Below are 5765 nucleotides of genomic sequence, written 5' to 3' on the forward strand. Positions count from 1 at the left end.
AACCGACTCCATGGCACATAACAACAACAATAATTATAAGTGTTATTTACACATTGCACAAAAAGAAATCCTATAGGATAGAGACTGGAGAAACAAGGAAACATAGTAACGGATAATAATAGCTTAAAGCATGTGATCATTGGATCCAGTCTAATGAATCATTACTTCTGTCTCTCATGATTCTGCCAACAAGCATGTAAGGTAAATACTATTAGTGTTCCTATTTTACAAATTAATAATTTGAGGAATGGGGTTAATAACTATGTAACCTTAGGAGTATACCTAAGGTATACAGTATACAGTATACTGTCTAAGGAGTCATGGCAGTAGCTCAACAGAAGTAATAGTCAATCTACTGTAACCTTTAAATACATGACCTGCTCTGGCATTTTAAAGGTCCCTTTATTGACAAACTACACCAGCAGTATCAGAAAATCAAAAAGGAACATTATTCCACTGCAGGGGTGATGGGTCTAGATTGTAATCATGACCAAGGTGAGTGTCAGCATTCTGTTCTTTGTCACTTTTGATTGGTTTTCTAGGGGTGGACTTTGTGTAAGAAAATGAGAGTTCCACATTCTTACTCCACTTGGCTGTAATCTCCTAGGTAGCCAGGCTCTAAGGAATGCTGAGTGCATCTAATGATTTAAAAATGGAATCATTCAATGGGCAGATGAGAAGGAAGGCGGTCTTTCTTCTTATAAAGAAAGAATCTAAAGATGAGAAGCAGGCCCAAGAAGTGTGGAATGTAAACAGTAATGCACTAGAAGAGTTTGTGTTTTGTGATGCTGTCCTTAGGCTATAACGCAATCATATGAAGCATATGTAGTCTTCATTCTTTATTTTGACCCTTCTTACAAAATTGTAATTCTCTTTAATCATCCAACTTCTTCAGTAAGGTCTAATACAATTGTGAAGTCTTTATGGCAATACAAAAATGGGCAGACAAAGGCAATTTTGAGTACAAAATCACTTTCAAAGACTTCTGTGCTTGGCAAAGTGGGAGCATCAATGGGTTCAAGTATGACAACAATTGTGAGGTTGGCCCAGGACTGAGCAGTGTTTCGTTCTGTTGTGCATAGGGTCACTATGAGTCAGTACTGATTTAATGGCACCTAACAACAACAACAACATTCAAGAACTCAAATGATGTACTGCATTAAGCAAATATGCTGCACAAGACCTTTTAAAGTGTTCAAGAGAAAATCTGTCAGTTTCAGCTAAAGGTGCACCTGACCCAAGCCATGGTTTTTCAATAATCACGGAGCTCTGGTGTGGGGCTGTGGGTTAATGCTCTGGACTGCAAGTTGGTGTGAACCCCAAGGTCGGTGGTTCAAGCTCACTAATCACTTCTTGGAAACCCTATACTGGATTGCTATGGGTAGGAATCAACTCAATGGCACTTAACAACAATAAGAACATCAAGGAATCCTGGTAACATAGTGGATTATGAGCTGGGCTGATAGCCGCAAGGTTACTAGTTAGAATCTATCAGTTGCTCCAAGGAAGAAAAGATTAAGCTTTCTGGTCCCGTAAAGATTTACAGCCTCAGAAACCCTATACAGGGTAGCTGTAGTTGGCACCAACTCCACGGCACACCACCACCACCACCACCACCACCACCACTACCACCACCTTATGCATGTGAAAAGTGGACAGTGAATAAGGAAGACTGTAGAAGAATTGATTCATTTGAGTTATGGTCTTGGAGAAGAATATGAAAATACAATGGACTGGCAGAAGCCTTTTTCTCTGTTGGAAAAAGTACAACCAGAATGCTCCTTAGAAGCCAAGATGGCCAGACTTCATCTTTCATATTCAAACATGCTATCAGAAAGGGCCAGTCCCTGGAGAAGGACAACATGCTTGGTAAAGTGGAAGATCAGAAAAAAAGAGGGAGACCCTCAATGACAAGGATCGGCACAGAGGCAGGAACAATGGGCTCAAGTGTAGCAGCAATTATAAGGATGGTGTAGGACCTGTCGGTGTTCATTCTGTTGTACTTAGAGTCACTGTGGGTTGAAACCAACTCAACTGGACCTAATGAAAACAACACAGAACTCTGACCCACACTGATCCCACAGTAAGCTAAAGAGGCACAATAAAAGGGAAACAACTTTGAGTGGAGATTTCTTGTCTCTCCATACCAAGCTTAGTCTATACAGATTTCTCACATGTATTCTATCATGTAAGACTAAAAGAAGTCTGTAAGGAGCATTTGTTGTTATTGTTGTTTTGTTAGGTGCCATTGAGTTAATTCTAACTCATAGCAACATTGAGTTAATTCTGACTCATAGCAACAGAACCCATTATAAAAGGAGCACTTAGAAAGCATAAAATGGGAGTTTCAGGTCTGTCCTTGGTTGGGTTCTCTAGAGAAGCAAAACCAGTGTAGCTTACATATGTACATATATTGTTGTTTTTAAGTGCTGTCAAGTCGGTTATGACTCTTTGTGACCCTGTATAGGGTTTCCAAGAAGCAATTGGTGAGTTTGATCTGCCGACCTTGTGGTTCAAAGCAATCTTGTTTGTGGTCCAGTTCTTTACCCCCCAGCACCACAGTTTATTATCAAGGAAATGACTTACACAATTGTAAACAGGGGCAAGTTCAAAATCCATGAGTTAGGTAAACCAAGAATGACGGTCTGATGTCAGTCAGACAATTTGAACAAGTAAAATCGTAGACTGCTGACAACTGCCAGGATCAGCAGGCCACTGAGGGAGGTCAGGTGACAAGCTCGATGCAGGATCCCAGAAGAATGCTTTGCCAGAGAGTATAACAAACTGGAAGCACACACACTCTGAATAAACTTCTTTTCAATTGATTGACTGCTCACAGAAGATTTCATCATGGGATTAATTATATTATATTAGATCTCATCTTGAGAGATAACTATATCTTAACAGCCAAACCACTGAGACTCCTGGCCCAGTCAAGTTGATATAAACTCTTAACTACCACAAGGTCTTAACAAGAATATCTCAGACTCCTCTAGGCTCCTCTTTTCCTCACAGCCTCCCTTTTCCTGCTCCCAGTCATAATAACCTTTGTTTTCCAGTCAACTAAACTGTGATTCTTACAGCCTTTTTCTAATTCCTGGGTCTATACTCTTCTTCCTGTCTATGAAATAATATGCATTCATTGACAACAACTCAAAAATTAAAGATAGAAGGAAGTAAAAGCTCACACACATCTCAACATCAAAAGAACAATTCATTTTCTTATCTTGATAATTCTAGGTGGGATTTGTTCTGGGGTCATGTGAATAACTTGATATTTCCATGATAAGACTTGGTAAGCTTTGGGCACCTAAATATAAAAGATATTGCATTTCCTAAAGAAGCCATGAATGAAGCTTGGAATCCAGTAATGACGAGAGTAGGACTGAATTATGTGATTATGACTCTAGAACGCTTAGTTACTGGAATTGAGAAAATGCCCTCTAAATACCTTGTGGCTGCTAAAAACAATGTCCTTCCTATAAAGAAATTTGTGTGACCATAACTCCTACATGTACAGGGGACTGAAGTGTTCCCTTCCACAAGCCTTCCACTGCCAATGCAGTTAGTGGTATCAAAGAATATTCCCTTACAACAAGTGGTATGAAGCAGGCCATTTTATCATTGATGCATGTTCTAGTTTTATAGCAAGTGATTATTTCTTTTCAAAAATGCCTCAGAAATCCCACATAGGAACTATCAACAGGCAGGAAGGGATTGTGCCACATGGAGCATCACCCCAGACTCATGAACACAGCCATGCTGGAAATGAATTTTATGTCATTTCAAATCAACACTACAAGAAAAATATCAAAAAAAATTTAAGTCACAGCATAGGTAATATCTTTGATTCGTGGGTCAAAGTCAAAAGTTAGGATGTGCTTGATAACTTTAAAAGCAAAACAATAATCCACAATGATAAAGTGAAATGTGTCATATTGGGACAATACTGAACACTCTTCTCTGAATGGAAACCCTCTAATGTCTTCAAAATGGACCATGTAAAAATAAATCAAGCATATCAAGATGACATTTATGCCCAATGAATCTTATATGCTCGCCTTCATTACATTTCACTTTTTTTTTTAATGTATTAAATGACATATAAAATAAACATAAAATACATGATTATACTTTTAAATAATTAAACAAATTATACTCTTTTTACTAGAAAAGATATATTCACATAAGAAAATTAAAATACAAAAGCTAGGAATTTTAAGAAAAAAATTATATAACATCACAGAAATACCAAGGTATAAAAATCAAATCACAAATATTAGCTAGAAATTAGGTTTTACTTTGTGGTTGTTTGTTCTTTCAGAAAAAAAAAATATGTTGCTTAATGAAGAAGTGATGTTAAAATTGTTGTTAACCATTAAATGTGGAAAAAAGTCCTGGGAATTCACAGTTTCAAAGATTGTGACAATTCTCTGTCTTATAGATGGAAGTAAGATAAGTGACCTCAATAAAGCATTCACTCAGTTGAAAAGGTAACCTTTATCAAGTAGTTACAGGATATAGCGATTATTTAACCATTACTGGTCCCTTCTTTAATCTCTTAACACAATTTACAAAGACATGGAGTTAGAAAACCAAAAAAGCAAAACACACTTGGCATTTCTCCAGCTGAAAAAACTAGCATAAAAATTCAAGCCTCAACTTGCAATGAAAAATGACTTTATGGACAAAGTGACTCAGGAAGCATCAAAAGAACATGGAAGAAAACCAGAGTCACTGTAACAAAAGAAGGGTCAATGTTCAACAATCCTAGGAGAGAGGATATAACTAAGAATTGATGAAGGAAGAAACCAAAGCTGTACTGAAGGCATTGGTGACAAACAAGTCTTCAATTATTGATACAACACCAATGAGATGTTTCAACAAATGGGTACAATGCTGGAAGTGCTGACTCATCTATGCCAAGACATTTGGAAAACAGCTATATGGTCAACAGACTAAAGGAAATCTACATTTATGTTCATTCCAAAGAAAGGTGATCCAATGATATGCATAAACTACCAAACAATATAACTTATTATCACACACATGTAAAATATTTCTGAAGACAATTCTAAAATAGTTGGACAGGGAACTGGTAGACATTCAAGTCATATTCAGAGGAGGAAATAGAGCAAAGGATATTATTGTTGATGTCAGTCAGAGGAGTTTTGACTGAAAGAAAAGAATTCCAGAAAGATGTTTACCTGTGTTTCATTTATTATGCAAAAGCATATGAGTGTGGATTATAACAAATTATAGACAACATTGCAAAAAATGGGAATTCCAGAACACTTAATTGTGCTCATGCAGAACCTATACATAGAACTAGAGCCAGTAGTTCAAACAGACCAAGGGAAAACTGCATGGTTAAAAATAAGGAAAGGTGTGCATCGAGATTGAATCCTTTCACCATACTTATTCAAAAACCTGTATACTGGGGAAATAATTTGAGAAGTTGGACTATGTGAAGACCACACCATCATGATTGGAGGAAGACTAGTCAACAACCTGTGATAGACAGACAACACAACTTTGCTTACTGAAAGTGAAAAGGACTTGAGGCCCTTACAGATGAAGATCAAAGCCTACTGCTTCAGAATGGATTACACCTCGAGATAAAGAAAACAACAAGCTTCACAACTGGACCAATAAGCAATCATAATAAGCAGAGAATATATTTGAAATTCTCAAGGATTCATATTACTTGGATCCACAATCAACACACATGGAAGCAGCAGTACTCAAGAAATCAGAAAGGTAGG

The 5765-nt window shown here is 37.2% G+C and overlaps 1 pseudogene; it reads left to right on the forward strand.

Moving 5' to 3' along the window:
- Positions 1-3953, forward strand: part of LOC102827053 — a 17553-nt pseudogene extending 13600 nt beyond the window's left edge.
- Positions 3954-5765: the final 1812 nt, after the last annotated feature.

Source organism: Chrysochloris asiatica, unplaced genomic scaffold, assembly GCF_000296735.1.
Source record: "Chrysochloris asiatica unplaced genomic scaffold, ChrAsi1.0 scaffold00140, whole genome shotgun sequence".
NCBI classification, from domain to species: Eukaryota; Metazoa; Chordata; class Mammalia; order Afrosoricida; family Chrysochloridae; genus Chrysochloris; species Chrysochloris asiatica.